Source organism: Mauremys mutica, chromosome 7, assembly GCF_020497125.1.
Source record: "Mauremys mutica isolate MM-2020 ecotype Southern chromosome 7, ASM2049712v1, whole genome shotgun sequence".
Taxonomy (NCBI): Eukaryota; Metazoa; Chordata; order Testudines; family Geoemydidae; genus Mauremys; species Mauremys mutica.
In genome coordinates, this window is record NC_059078.1 from 16177932 (window position 1) to 16194528 (window position 16597).

The following is a 16597-nucleotide window of genomic DNA, read 5'->3' on the forward strand; positions in this document are numbered from 1 at the left end:
TGGAGAGAGAGAGAGCGAGAGAATATGTACATTTTTCATTTGATTTTTTTCATTATTTCACTTGCCTTTTAATTTCCACTTTACAGCTGCAGAAGTCGATCTGTGTTTAGACATCTTCATCCATCTAAATGATGAGCCACAGTTTGATCTACTTTAAATGACATTTTCTCCTCCCAGCTGGCAGTAGATAAACCAGAACTCCAGCTCGGAAATCATCTCGTTCTAAGCGAGATTCAAATATGGGAGGAAATGCAGTAAACCCCCCGCCCCCGGGGGGGGGGATAAATTGCAGTAACCTACTCCCGAAAAACCCAGCCCTAGCACCTGAAACCCTTAGTCCATTTCAACCTCAGACTCTTTAAAACCCTGTCCAGACACGTAGGTGGGAGGCTGCAGGGACAGCGGCTGCTGGGTTGCTTCAGGCTTTAATTCCTCTCAAGTGCTAAAGGATGAGTTGAGAAGACGGATTAAAGGATTGGGGGGTGTGTGTATTGCTGCAGTGCTTTCTGTTTCTCTCCTCCCCGCTTCATTCATATATATGTCCCCGTTATGTTAGTCCCGGCACTGAAATCCCCCTGCATGGGTCCATGCGCTGCGGTATTTAAGGATTCAAACAGGCAAGTCTCTCCCCAAGTTTTTCCTTCTAGACTCGTATCCAGGCAGTTGCTTTTCTCCTGCCTCTTTGAAATCACCCCATCTCTGCGGCGAAGTGTGTATGGGGCTGGCGGGGGGAAGACAGCAAGTGATTTTAATTAACCTAAAACACAGCCTCTGCCAAAGAGTTTGGGAAGGGATCTGGCCCACGGAGCATCTCCATCCTGAGGAGCCGCTTCCGGACGGGAGGCTGGGCGATCCCCTTCTCTCTGAATGGAAAAGGGCCGGGGAGGCTAGCGGGAGCTGGGAGCGTGAGCGGCAGGGAGAAAAGCGCAAACCAGAGCTAGGCAGGGGAGGGTGGAGCCAAAACGCCAAGTGCAGCACACTCTCATTTCGAGTCTAATTTGCAAATTGCCCCTGTTCGCCCAGGGCGGAGGAGCCAAATATCGGGGTGGGGGCGCTCCCGCCGCGCTGCAAGCGAGGGGCCAGGGCTGCAGGTAGAGGAGATGCATCAACTTGTAGCGTGCAGGTTGGCTCTCTGAAGCACCTCGCGTTGTTTTTTTACTCGCTCTCTCGTATTTTCCACCTCCTCCTTCGCCCCTGCGTTTCCCAGGCTCAGCCCTCCGAGATCGCACCGGAGGAGTATCGGCATCGGCCTAGAAAGAGGGTGGGGATGGCAGCGTGTGGTGGCGGTGGAAGGGAGCGTAACGCAGGCAGCCCGCAGGCGCCCGCCTCGCTCCAGGGCTGTGCCCCGCCAGGCAGAGGGGAAGGGGGCGCCCGGGGCCGATGGGAAGCGGAGCTCGCCTCCAACCCGGTGCGGATCGCGCCGGGGTTCAGAGTGGTTTCCATCCGATCCACCCCGCGGGAAAGGAATGAAAGCGAAGCGAGGGAGGCGCCTTCCCGAAGTGCCAGCGGCTGGCTCGGGGGTCGCTCGCCGGCGCGTCCCGCAATGGGCCTTGTGTAGGGGGAGGTGGCAGCTCCTCCGTGACGGGATTGCACCGGGGAAGCGGGAAGTGCTGCCAGCCCGTGAGCGCCCAGGGAGTGACAGTGACCCGCCCCCAGCCAGAGACATCATGGCTGGTACCAGGGTTTCTCGCGCCCCAACCCGAACCCTCCTCACGTTGTTTTGCAACAGGCAATCCCCCCCCCCTCCCCTCCGGCTACAAACGGGGGAACTTCTAGGCCTGCCATGACAAATTCACTGTTCTGTTTCAAGAACTCACCGGGGCTCCTTTCTTACCATCCGCCTGCCAGTGTCACCTACAAGACACAAACTGAGCAACTGATCACTGGTGGCCCTGCCCCTCCTTCTCCGCTCCATGGATTGAGAGTTGGATCCTCTTCTTTTTGCCACCCCTGGAAGAACATCAAGGAGCAATTTTTAGTTGGGATTCTCCTCTGCAGCCACCCCCCCCCAGCTCAAATATAAAATCCAATTTTGTACCACTTCTTAAATACAGGACAGCATTAAAGCTGTAAATGCAACAATAGACCTGGGCGAAACTGGCCGGGCACACAACTGGCAGAAATACAAATAGTGTGTGTGTGTGTGTGTGTGTGTGTGTGTGTGTGTGTGTGTGTGAGAGAGAGAGAGAGAGAGATAGTGGGGGTTAATGCATTCAAGGCGTCTTACTGAATTATAACAGGGACTTTGTGAAAAATAAATGATCTCATGCTATATTCGAACTACAAATGTGAAACACTTCATGTGGAGGATGCACATTAGAAAATGCTGAGGCCCTAGTTAAACGGTATTTGCTTTAGGCTCTCACAAGCAACTGTATCAAAATCAACCAGCCTACTTGATATATCATTCCAAAGCAAATCTTGGCACAGTGCTCCTTCTATGTAGGGAACCCATGTCTGTAAGATCTCCGGTATTGTTATGTAACTGAGTTTGAATACATACAATAACATCTAACTTACTCATACATATTACAAATATTTAGACATGTCCAGAATAACATGATTAAAGCTGTCCTTTAATTATAGCATGCTGAAAACAGGAAATTCTAAATATTGCTATGTAATTGTACCGACTACATATTTTACAGAGTGGTTCTGCTTTCCTTATCCATTTTCTCTCTCTCAATATTTGTTGCATTTCAGAACATCTCGTGCAGAGAGGATAGAATGGAAGATAGATATCTAAAAAGGGGGTTGGAAGAAGGAAAATAGCGTAAATATGCAAACTAGCATTGGGTGGGGAGAAAGTTTATCTTGGGGAAAACTTGTATAAATTCTCCAAGCAGCTTTAGCAGATGCAGTCAGCATGTACTCCACAGATCACCGTAGGTTTCTTCGACCTTGGCAACATTACAGGGGTTATATTTTTAACATGGATGAATGGTTCTTGAACATTTATTTTATGCAGTAGGCACAAACAGGCTTTTCCTCAACATCATGCAGATCAGCTCTTTCTTTCCATCTGTTGAGGCTAGTGCAAAGAAAATTTCACTCATTGATGTTTCCATTGCCCTCAAGTACCTTAGGGGAGAGTAGAGGATCTTGTATTTCACCCTTTATATTAGAACCATATTCATGCAGCCTATGCACAACTTGGTGCATATCACTAATGACGCCAGTGAGCTATATTTTGTGTGTGAGTGTGGTCCCCCCCATCCCTCCTGGGAGGAGATTATACATGGAAAGAGGTGAATAAAGGTTTAGGATGCAGTTTTCTGTACTGAGCGTGGTATCTGCTCTAGAGGTTTGGGAACATCACAAATGATACCATCAGGTGCATCAGTGTTTGTATGCTTCTCACTTTTAATTCACCCTTGCAGTTACTGTGGTGGAGGATGCTATTTTGTGAAAAATAATGTGGGTACATACAATGGGCAATTAACTTGCTCCTTTCCCCCACTTGCATACCACTCTACAAGCTTGTTTACCTCATGAGTTATTCTGCAATAGCTGTTCCTGATTTAATCCATGTTAGCATCATGGAGTTAACTAATTTGAATAAGAGCAGCCACACACAGAGTTAATGAATAGTTAATCTACTTTAAAGTCACCATACCTTATCCTGCATTAACTTTCATGTGTAGACAACAGTTCATCTATCACTAATTTACACCATCATTAGAACCATAGTATGAATAATCTGGATATTTTATGTTTACTATGAGCTGTGTTCTTATTCCAGATCCAAGCACAGATCCCTCAGAAGTCTAAAAGCAGCTCAAATCCAGAGTATGAACATATTGGGCTAATATGCTCATTCTGATGAAGGGAAGCTCTCTCACGGGAAGAGAGAGTGATGCACTAGTCAAAATTGGGTCACTACACTCCCTTTGAATCATGCGTTGAGATGGATCATAGTCAGGCACAGGGAATAAAGGCAGTATATGTTCCATAGGACCACATCCTTCTATGATTTCTCATGCCAAATTCTGCATCAAGTTTTGAGAGATGCAATCAGTTGCTCTCACGCAAATGTAGCCATTAAAGGAACATGGATTTGTTGTTAAGGCACTTGCCTGGAATTTAGGAGATCTGGGTTCACTTGCTGGCTTGCCACAGACTTCCTGGGTGACCTTGGGTTAGGGCAAAATGTTCAAAAGTGCTGAAGTCCCATTTTCAAAAGTGACTTAGAAACAGAGGAGTCTGTCATTCAAAGTCAGTATGTCTTAAGAGCCTAAGTGCCTAAATCACTTTTTGAAAATAGTATACTGACTCCTAAATCACTTAGGCACTTTTGAAGAGGTTAGTCTCTGCACTTTGGATTTCCTCTGTCCAGTGAATACACAGAGAGAGAGGACGTATTTTATAATGGCTTTTTATATTGTAAGTTTTTTGGGGGTAGGCACAGTCTCTTACTGTGTGACTGTCCCTGGCACAATGGGTCCCTTATCTTTGGTAGGGACAGTAAACATTAATATAGTATAAGAATTTAGTAAACTTTGAACAATAATTGAATGGGTATACCTGATGCAGGGAATGTAAATATAAGTGCATATGTTATTGATTTGGGCCTAAAATTCTGTTAGGAAATGCCAATAAAGATTATGGCAATTGTAAACTAAACTTCCAGTTTAAAAATAAGAGGATCAGTTTGGAAAGCGGTTTTGAAATGCATCATGGATTTCAAAACAGTGTTTTTATTTACACTGCTAATGTTGCATTACAACACTACTGTTTAGCCCTAATTGTACAAGGTAATATAATTTATTTTATTATGAATGTATAATTCCTGGATAATAGACAGTTATCTTTATCTAAATATTGTCTTTCCTTACCAATGTTAATTCTTTTGGAAATGTTCATCTAAAAGGGGGAGACTTTCAAAATCACTAAGGGATTTAGGAGCACAATCCTTTAGAAAATCAGTGAGACTTGTACCCCTAAGTCCCTTTTGAATATGCTTTTGAATATATTCCATTTCTGTAAATAATTCACTGCTCTGTAAGAGAGACCAATGTTGTAATGCTTACCATTTGGATATGTACACGGACAAAAGAAAGCCTTAACAGGATTATGGGAAAGGAAAACTATAACAAGATTAGGAATACATCTCAACTGGAACACTAAGGTGAGAGTGGGAATAGCAGGAAGGGTAGTTTAACTTATTTGTTTTTTCTTTTTCTTTTTGAAGTAAAAGTATTAAGCATCAGCTTAACTTGTCACACAGTGCCCGAATCAAAGCCTCTTAAAGTCAATAGAAGTCTTTCCAATGGAGTTTGGATCAGGCCTATGGCAACTTCTGCAGTGTCTGTCCCTCTTCTGCTTTTTCTCCTTCGTCTGACTACTGCTTCGTGGTATTATCACTGGTTTAAGAATTGTGGATGATAAGTTCAGAGAGATCCATCAAAAATGGAAGAGAGAAATCTAAAAGCAACTTACTCCTTGGAAAACTGGCAGTGGCTCTGCATGAACGAGGTATGGTTGGAGGCTTTTGGGTGGAAGGACCACTCTGTTCATTATGAGCTCTTGGCCTGTGCGACGTAATGGTGACCCAGTCAGGGAGTTCCCGTTGTATGTTTGCTGCCCCCATCCTGAACAGGTGGGAAAAGCGTGGTATAATGGCTCCTTTAGGAGTTCTGGGGATTAAGTGGAAGGGACTGGCCCTTTGAAGAACATGCTAATTTTCCAGACAATTTCCCCTCAGATACTGGAGCATCTGTGTGGTTTGGAAAGATGATTCTAATGTTCGTTTTAAGTTAGATTGTATAGTGCCTGTTTAATGTGCTTTCACGAAGCCCCTTCCACCTATTGCTGAAGTATTTGGAACTTCACAAATTGAAACTGAGTTTTCTTTCATATCTTTGCCTTTCTCATCATTTCCAGAGGGAAAACATGATAATGGTCCATACCCTTTGATCCTGAAATCAGATCTGCACACAGGGAGCCCTGCATGCATGCACAGTCCCATCTGATTAGATTGGAGTTAACCATACAAATAATATACCAAATTACTAATTTGAATGAATCTACTGGATTATGCATTCTGCAGGGCAGGGACTGTCTCATCCTCTGACTGGAAAGTACCTAGCCTATTTTTAATCAAGATTTGTTTGGAAGCAGATCAGAACTCTTTCCAGACATTTTTGTAAATGAGAAAATTCAATAATTTCAAAACTACTTCAATAAAGGTTTTTTTTGGCAAAACCATGAAAATATTTTAGTTTTAAAGCTTGTGAAATGGAAACAAATTCAACGTTTTGCCATTTTTCATCAAATGGTTTTCTCATTTTTCAACAATGAGTTTATCATCTTAAGTGCTTTTCCTTGTTTTTTACTGTTCTACCTAAATTAATTTTAACAAGGTGAGGTAATAAACATATTTTACTCTATTACTGTTTACTCCATTTTGCTAGGTGCTATACAGACGTAGAGTAAAAGACAATCCTTGCCCTCAAAGAGTTGGCAATTTTAGATACCAAGTTACAGGTGGATGAAATTAACAGATGGGACAGAGATTAGGGTCAAAGTAACATGAACATATTTTTTCATAGACTAGCTATGTGCAATATTTTGGAGCTAAAGCTTATTTTGCTAATGGAGTCAAAGAAGCACATCAGTAACAGTAGTTTCAGCTAGCCACTAGCATAGCGGTTGTCAGCTGACAGATGTCTGTAGACTTCATGGTAAAACAAGTCTTAAGAAGGGATTTGAGAGAAGATATAGTAGTGGCCTTAGAGGATTTTTTTCAGGGGGGACCTTGCATGCATAAGGGTTGGCATGGAAGAAAGATGATGGTGCTTGCACGAGACAAGGTCAAGCGGTTGATTAAGACTGACATCACTGGCAGACTCAGGGCATCCGTTGTTGATGGAGATGTGGGAATTAGAAGGCAGCAGTTCCTACAGTGAAAATATATATTCAGCAAACAAAATTGTGCAATTTCTTCACTTCAAAGAATACATTAGTAAAGTGACCAATTTGAAATGACATGTAGCAGGAGTCATTTTAAAACATTAATTTTCATAAGGAATATTCACATTTTGAGCCCCACAGTGCCAACAGTATAAAACTGTATAAAACACATTTCATATTTTATCCTAGGATATCAGTTTTGCCTGAAGGCATTAAAGCCTTCTAACAAAATACATTGAATCATATCAGATGCCACTATTTCTATTTATAGTATGTGCAAATTAATCTCAACCAGTGACAATATAGAGTGTCCCAGGGATAGGAATATGATGAATTTGATCATAATATTGGAAGATCTGAAGCATGTAATTAGAGCAATTTGAATAGCAAGGTATCCAATAAATTCAGAGTAATAGGGCAGAGGGTGGGCATTCTGAGAAAAAAAGTAGAATTTTGTGAGGAAAATCATACTTGTTTCATAATGACAGATTCTGCTCTCAGTTACATCAGTGTAAATCTGGACTGATTCCACTGAAGACAACAATTACTCTGGATTTTCACCAGTGTAACGGGGGAGGGGAAAGGAGTAGCATCATGTAATCCTGCGAAGACTTACTCACATGCTTGACTGTAAGCATGAATTAGTCCCATTCAGTTCTGTGAGACTACCCATTTGCATAGCGTTAAGCAGGTGAGTAAGTCTTTTCAGGATCAGAGCCCTATGCGGAATTGTGAACACACTTCACTCAAAACTCTGGCCCCTCCATGCCAGGTAAAGGGGGTGGAGCAGCATAAAGGGGCTCTGAAAGTCCTGGCTCCAGCTGAGCAAGGATCCACCAGATCAGGAGCTATGAAGGGCAGTCATGTAGACTATCCTCTGAAGACCTCCTTGCAAGTCCTGGCACAGGGGACTAGGAGGCAGGGGGGAGAGAATGTCAAGGACACTCACAACCAGTGCTGTGGAAGTCCTGAGGAGCCTGAGAAAGCTGCTGTAACTTAGACAGCTCTTCAGTAAGATCTAAATTATGACAGGGGCCAGCCCCCGGAACAATTCAGAATGTGGAAGGTGCAAAGGTGCCTTAGTCCTTCCTCGTTCTGGATCAGGGCCGCCCAGAGGATTCCGGGGGCCCGGGGTCTTCGGCGGCGGGGGGCCCTTCTGTTCCTGGACCCGCTGCCGAAGTGCCCCGAAGACCCGCGGCGGGGCCACCCCGCCACCGAATTACCGCCGGAGCGGGACCCGCCGCCGAAGCGCAGCCCGGTCTTCGGCGGTAATTCGGCGGAGGGGGGCCCCCGTCGCGGGTCTTCGGGGCACTTCGGTGGCGGGTCCCAGAAGGGAAGGGCCCCCCGCCGCCGAATTACCGCCGAAGACCGGGCTGCGCTTCGGCGGCGGGTCCCGCTCCGTCTTCGGCGGTAATTCGCCAGCGGAGGGTCCTTCCGCCCCGGAGCGGAAGGACCCCCCCCCTCCTCCGCCGGCGAAGACCGGGAGCGGCAGAAGCTCCTGCGCCCGGCCGCACAAGAGTTTGCCGGGCACCCCGGAGCGAGTGAGGGACCCCGCTCCAGGGGCCCTGAAAAACTCTGGTGGGGACCCCTGTGGGGCCCGGGGCCTGGGGCAAATTGCCCCTCTTTCCCCCCCCCCTCTGGGCGGCCCTGTTCTGGATTGCATGTCACCTGTTGGGCATCTTAGAGACCCAGCACAGAATATCTCCCATAAATCTTAGTTGTGTGGAGCAATTCTCTCTATTTCAATGCCATTCTTTTCGCCCCCACACAACTGTGCTCACATCTTGCAGCTATTAGCAGGAAGGTCTTTTGTTCTGAAAGAGATAGGGAGAAAAGGTGAATTTGTGGCTGAACCGGTGCTGGAAAAAGATTCATGCTGACTGTGATTTCAAAAATAACCGGCTTGGGTTAGAAGTTCCTCTTCTCTGAAACCCCCTCTGCTCACCGACAGGCCTTTAATTCCTACTACAGTTCTCAGTCTCAGTGAAGTAGTGCAGAATCTTTGCACAGATGGCTTTGCACAGCTGACGTTCGCTGAGGCTGGGCTTCCATGACCTATTTTATTTGGTAACTCAGGGACTATTGAGCATGTTAGCACTTGTGTGAGGTTGTGATGTCCAAGGCTTGTGAGTGTTATGCTTTATAATTACAGAACCTGATAGACACCAATGCACATGTGTGCTGTGATCTGACACTAGCTACTGTGTGTGCATCCTTAGTATGTGTGTTGGACTGGGAGGAATTTGCTTCCTAAAATAGGCTGTTAAAGAACAGTAGAGAGGTCATAGATTTTTGGGGCCATATCTCAGTTCTTCAGAGGGTGAGCACTTCATTTGATATCTTGATGTTTAATGTTAAATTTTTAAATAGACTCTAACTGCAGCAGCAGCGCTACCAGACTCTTCTCTAACATAGCTTAGCTTATATTTTCACCATTGATACTTTTGCTGTGTCATTTTCAGGTCACTAAGACAAGAATTAGCATATTATATTAAGGCATGTGTTGCAAAGGGAGTATTTAGTGACTTTCTGGATGAAGGGGCTTTACAAGCAAAAGTCTTCAGAGTATTTTAAAATGAATACTTAATTATGCAAAAAAAAAGCATGCTTTTGTAGTGCTCTTACTTGAAGATTGCCTTTCTCCTTGTGTTGTGATCATCTGAGGCACATGAACTAACAGGTTTCTGATTTAAATGGGAAGGGAGCTGTGGCTTTAGCAGGAGACACTTGTTTCTGAAACTCATTCCCCTGCTTGCTCTGTCAGATAAAATCTCTTACCATTTAGGGCACACAGCAAGGGCTAAGTTTTCTCCAAGGGTAGAGTGAGTGGGTGGGAAGATTGTTCTGGGAGTTAGAAAGGTATTTCTGTTTATATCTAGCTACGCTTAAGCTGTTGGAAAATGCATCTTTGTGGCTATAAAGACAAGGTGGGCAATCTATTTTATTTTGCCAACAGAAGTTGGTGAGAGACCAGCTTTCAAGCTTACAGAGAGCCCTTCTTGAGGTCTGGGAAATGTATTCAGTGTCATGGCTAAATGCAATGTGGAACCGATTGTTTGGCATAAGTAGTTAACACACATTTCAGGGGCTTGTTCAAAGTGAAGTGGCCCGTTACCCCCTGCTCCAGTTGGGGGTGGGGGGGGGGAGGAAGAAGATGCAGGGGTGGTCAATGGTTTATAGATCGCTGTAACAAGCCGTAAATCAAGTTTTTTTTATTCAGTCCATGAGTTTTCCATTTTAGCAGAGTTATGAATCTAAGCTGCCAGACTCAAGTTGTGCAAGTTTCCTTTGAGGACTGAGAGGTCGGATATAGAGTGATGGCTTTGCTTTGTGAGAATTGTTTGCTCTCAGGTAATATGGTTGTGATAGTCATGTGTAGAACCCCTGGATTACAAAATGTGAGTTGGGGTGGGGAGTGTTGATCATCACAGCAGTAGAGAGATCTCTACAGGTTTGGTGGGGTCTCGTGCCTGTTTTGGTGGGATCTGGTGCCTCTTTGAGTTCGTGGTCTTGGTTTGCGGAGAGCTTTCTGATGAGCTCATGAGAGGTTACAGAGGCTAGAGGGTTGTTTGAAGGCCTCATCCAACTTGTTCCTCATATCCTGGGACCAACACTGCATACTAGTGGCTAGTGTTGTGTTTTTGTTTGTTTGTTTTTTAAATAAATTGAAGAAAATTCAAGCCAGCAGCCTTATAAAAAAAGCAGCCAGTTGCAAACTGAGTGAGCGGCCAACAGAGAACAGGCAAACAGAGGGAGTTCACCTTGGGGGAATTTCCACAGTTTTTTGCCTTTCAGGCTTCTGTGAGCAGAAAATGCCACATCTGAAGAGGCTCTTAGAAGGAAGACAATATGGATAGTGAGCGATCGGCTGATGTGACCTGCACAGGATGTGCCATGTTTCTCTTTCTCCCCAGAGGTTAGAAGTGAATTAGTCTGTATGAAGTGCAAGCTGGTCTCCATATTGGAAGAGAAGGTTAAAGGACTAGAGACCCAAGTATCAACACTGTGTGGCATATAGGAAAATGAAGGTTTTCTGGATAGAAGTCAGCATTTGGTACTGCAGGCAAAGGATGCTGAAGAGTCAGAGAGGGCACTGCAGAATGGGGAAGAAAATTGGCAGCATGTGACCTCCAGAAGAAGAAAGAGGAGAAACCATGTACATACCCCCAATGCAGATAGAGGTAAGAAACTATTTTCAGGCTCTCTGCACAGGTACTATGGCCGAGAATGATTTGGAAGAGTCATCTGAGGGAAGGGATAAGAAGGAGACCCCATTGACTGGAAGGCTTGGGATGCATGTCCTAGGGATGGGGGTTCCATGACCACCACTCCCAAGAGGAGGAGACGGGTGGTGGTGGTCGGGGACGCCCTTCAAAGGGGGACAGAGTTATCCATCTGCCGTCCAGACTGGGAAACTCGAAGTGTGCTGCTTGCCTGGAGCTAGAATTCAGGATCTGCCAAGACTGATCAAGCCCTCAGACTGCTACCCCTTCCTACTTCTCCATGTGGGCACCAATGATACTGCCAAGAATTACCTCGAGCAGGTCACTGCAGACTACATGGCTCTGGGAAGAAGGATAAAGAAGTTTTGAGGTGCAAGTCGTATTCTCGTCCATCCTCCCTGTTGAAGGAAAAGGCCCAGGTAGGGACCATTGAGCTGTGGAAGTAAGTGCATGGTTATGCAGGTGGTGTAGGAGAGAGGGCTTTGGATTCTTTGACCATGGGATGTTGTTCCAGGAAGAAGGATTGCTAGGAAGAGATGGGATCCACCTAATGAAGAGAGGGAAGTGCATCTTCACAGGTCGGCTTGCTAATATAGTAAGGAGGACTTTAAACTAAATTCACTGGAGGATGGTGACCTAAGCCCTGAGGTAAGTGGGACACCATGAGAAAACACATGGAGGAGGTTTCAAAGTGGTCGCTGAGTTGGTATGTATCAGCGAAAACAATGAGTAATACTTGTGGCAAAGAGGAGGGTGCAACAGGGGAAGCCTTCTGATTCATACTGGGAAAGCAGGGCAGTTGGCTAGTTATCTTAAGTGCCTGTACATGAACGCAAGAAGCCTGGGAAAAAAGCAGGAAGAATTGGAACAGTAAAGGAACTATGATGTGATTGGAATAACAGAGACTTGGTGGGGTAACTCACATGACTGGAGCACTGTCATGGATGGGTATAAACTGTTCAGGAATGATGTGGGAGAAAAGGTTGAGGAGTTGCATTGTATGTAAGAGAGCAGTATGATTGCTCAGACCTCTGGTATGAAACTAGAGAAAAGCCTGTTGAGAATCTTTGGCTTAAGTTTTAGAGGTGAGAACAAGTGTGATTCACCAGACCAGAAGAATGGGTAGATGAGGCTTTCTTCGGACAACTAACAAGTTTCCAGATCACAGGCCCTGATTCCCATGGGGGGCTTCTATCACAGAAATTGGGGTTGGAAGAGACCTCAGAAGGTCATGTAGTCAACCCCCTGCTCAAAGCAGGACCAACCCCAACTAAATCATCCCAGCCATGGCTTTGTCAAGCCGGGCCTTAAAAACCACCACCTCCCTAGGTAACCCATTCCAATGCTTCACCATACTCCTAGTGAAAGTTTTTCCTAATAGCCAACCTAGACTCCCCCACTGCAACTTGAGACCCTTGCTGCTTGTTCTGTCACCTGCCACCACTGAGAACAGCCTAGCTTCATCCCCTTTGGAACCTCACTTCAAGTAGTTGAAGGCTGCTATCAAATCCCCTCTCTCGTCTCTTCTGCAGACTAAATAAGCCCAGACAATCACCCTGACATCTGCTGGGAGAGCAATACAGCAGTGCACAGACAATCCAGGAAGTTTTTGGAGAGTGTTGGGGACAACTTCCTGGTGCAAGTGCTTGAACTGCTGCTCACAAACAGGAAAAACTTGGTAGGGGAAGTAGAAGTGGGTGGCAAGCTGGGCAGAAGTGACCATGAGATGGTCAAGTTCAGGATCCTGACAAAAAGAAGAAAGGAGACCAATCCCCAACTAAATCATCCCAGCCAGGGCTTTGTCAAGCCTGACCTTAAAAACCTCTAAGGAAGGAGATTCCACCACCTCCCTAGGTAACCCATTCCAGTGCTCCACCACCCTCCTAGTGAAATAGTTTTTCCTAATATCCAACCTAAACCTCCCCCGCTGAGGGTGCAATCCATCCCATCATCCAGAACATAAATGAAGATCTTGAACAAAACAGGCCTCAGGACCGACCTCTAGGGCACTCTCCTTGATACCAGCTGGCAACTAGACATAGAGCCATTGATTACTGCACATTGAGACCGATGATCTAGCCAGCTTTCTATCCACCTTATAGTCCATTCATCCAATACATTCTTCTTTAACTTGCTGGCAAGAATACTGTAGGAGATGTATCAAAAGCTTTGCTAAAGTTTGCTTTTCCCTCATCCACAGAGACCGTTATCTCATCATAGAAGGCAATTAGTCAGGAATTACTTGCCCTTGGTGAATCCATGCTGATTGTTCCTGGTCACTTTCCTCTCCTCTAAGTGCTTCAGAATTGATTCCCTGAGGACCTGCTCCATGATTTTTCCAGGGACTGAGGCGAGGCTGACTCTCCTGTAGTTCCCTGGATCTTCCTTCTTCCCTTTTTTAAAGATGGGCACTACATTAGCCTTTTTCCAGTCATTTGGGGCCTCCCCCAATCGCCATGAGTTTTCAAAGATAATGGCGAATGGCTCTGCAATCACATCCACCAACTGCTTTAGCACCCTTGGATGCAGTCCATCCGGCCCCATGGACTTGTGCTCATCCAGATTTTCTCAATAGTCCTGAACCACTTCTTTCTCCACAGAGGGCTGGTCACCTCCTCCCCACGCTGTGCTGCCCAGTGCAGTAGTCTGGGAGCTGACAAAACAAGAAGCAATGGTCTCAAGTTGCAGTGGGGGAGGTCTAGGTTGGATATTAGGAAAAACTAGTTCATTAGAAGGGTGGTGAAGCACTGGAATGGGTTACCTAGGGAGGTGGTGGAATCTCCATCCTTAGAGGTTTTTAAGGCTGGGCTTGACAAAGCTGTGGCTGGGATGATTTAGTTGAGGTTGGCCCTGCTTTGAGCAGGGGGTTGGACTAGATGACCTCCTGAGTTCTCTTACAACCCTCATCTATGATAAATGAAAAATATATTGAACAAGTGAAGTGAAATAAATAAATAAAATGATATGCTAACATGGTAAGTTGACATGCTTTTTTTAATGGCTAGTTCAAGGATAGCACTAACAAGGTCACTCATAGAAATAAGGCTGGGGAGTTGGTAAGAACCCCTCCCCAGTTCTCTGAATGTGGAGGGGAGAGTAGAGTCTGTAAGTCCCCCATTGGCATGTCAGCAAGGATGGAGTGGACAGGAGGTCGGCTATAGCTCTGTTTTCCCAATATACCAATTGGCCGAGTTGGGCCAGCACAAGGTGAGAAGTAAATTTGTGTTCTGTGAAGGGTGTGTCAACTTACTCTTGCCCCAGGGAACAATGATGCAGGGCGGGTGTGTTTCAGAATCACAATTCCTTCCAGGACTACTTCTGTGACGTTGCCGCTTCACATCACCCCTTACACAGGGATAAATATGTTTGGGCATATCATATACATGTTACATACATAACATTATATACAAATTATAGCTATATATAGAGAGAAATCTATGCTTTTATGTAGTACTTTTTCATTTCGAAGTACTTTATGTACTGTAAAAAGCACCATTGGATCTTTCTTCACAAATGGTCAGAACCTCAGTTTTACAATGGATCTGGAAGATGCCATGTAGTGCTCCCTATCACCATTCTTTAGCATTGATTTCATGCTGACCTGGGGTAATTTCCAGCATGGGCAGACATATGTTCATTACCTCTGACTGAGCTAGTTCACTAAAAATAAAAGTGTACCCATGGTGGCGTGTGTCAAGGGATGGGCTAACTGCCGTAAATATAATCCCATCTGTGACTCTGGGTAGGTACTTGGGTGGCTAACCCATCCCAACTATGGCTACACTTCTATTTCTAATGTGCTAGCTAGATCAAAGCTAGTGATCTTATGTCTTCCCAAGCAGGAAATTACACCTCCAATGTGTGCGCAGATGTTTCTTTGGAGAGAAGTGTGCAATATGTGAGAGTTCTTTGACACCTCATTTGCACCTGAAAACTGTCAGTATGACTGCACATAGGAGCCATAGCACTAGCTTTAAAATATTGTTCTTTTGATGTGTTCAGATTGGTCTCTTAGACATAAGATGAGTAAATCAAATCAGTCTGTTTTGAATTGTATTCTAGTTCTGTTCTACTATATGATTATTTCATTTCTGCCCTCCTCCCCCATTAAAATAAATTTCTGATGAACTAAGGTAGATTTTATAATCTGACTAAAAACAGCTCCACTCTAATTTTAAGTCAAGACCATTGGGAAAATACTTATCAGTGCAGTACCTAAATTCAAAAGTCAGCTGCTGGCTCATTTGTTTACTGATTCCTGAGATGGTGGTGTGTGTGTGTGTGTGTGTGTGTGTCTGTCTGTCTGTCTGTCTGTCTTTCTCTGTAGATGTTCTATCAGGCCTCAGAAGAGCCAAAAAAATTGAGAGAAGGCGGAGATTGACATCAGGTACCCATTAAAAGGTGGAGCTGGTGCCAAACGGCTTGGAAATGTAGAGAAATGTATAGTGGTCACACAGTTGTTACTCTGTACAAATTACCTCACTGTATTGAGCAAGGGAGCACTTTGCCACAGAGAATGTATACAAATGGCAATGCAGCAATAAAATAGAAGTGATCCTCATGACTGAAACATAGCCACTGGTTATAAAGTAACAAGAAGAAGTTTGTAAAATGCTGATGTGAGAAGTTCTCAGTCACTGTATTAAAAGGTATCACCAGATGAATGCTGCTTTCTTGAACTGGTAGGATAAGAGTGCTTAAAGTGAGTCCTCTCATTTTTGGCCAAATCTTAAAGAACAGGTTTTAAGATTCACACATGCTGGCTTTTCAGATGTGGGTTTACCACCAGCTGGCAGCTGATAAATGCCCATTTGATTAAAAACCTTAAACTGAAGTTGAACTGAAAAATTACTACACCACTTTGGTCCAAGTTCTGCTCTCAGTAATGGTGACAAATCTATATTCACTGCTAATTTCAGCAGAGGGAGTCCACTGGCTTTGCTAACAGCAAAATTTGGCCCTGTTTAAAATGCAGTACTTAAGCACTCAATGTTTGCAGCACATGTGAGTGGTGAGTGCCTATTTATCAGACTCAAATAGTCTTTACTACAGTTAACACTGCAGAGTCCATATGTTGTTGTAAAATAAGTTGGGATTCTATTGTCTTTTGCATCACTAAATGCTATTTTAAAAGTCAATGGATGGCTTTTCCAGCTAGCTCTGAAAACTCAACCCACAATCTGAAACTTGGCTGTGAGCAGCCTCTGACAACATTACAAAGATTTTACAAGTTTTTGGTCTGGAAATAATGGTGAAAGAAGGGATATGGAACGCAACGTGTAATTATTACAGCAGCAGTTTCCTAATGCAGCCACATATGGGCACTATCCCTGAAGTCCTTACCAGGTGAAAATAAATAATGGATCTAAATCCTAATGCTTTAGGGGACACAAGCCTTAAAGATAGGGGACATTTCTTTCTAATCCTCATGTGTAGATTACTCCATAATTGCCTAGTACAGA

At 44.6% G+C, this 16597-nt stretch overlaps 1 protein-coding gene across 7 annotated transcripts in view; it reads left to right on the forward strand.

Annotated features, from left to right (window-relative positions):
• The window catches only part of GRM7 (glutamate metabotropic receptor 7), a 790597-nt gene that overhangs the window by 261510 nt on the left and 512490 nt on the right, over positions 1–16597 (forward strand). The gene's annotated exons all lie outside the window — the stretch shown is intronic.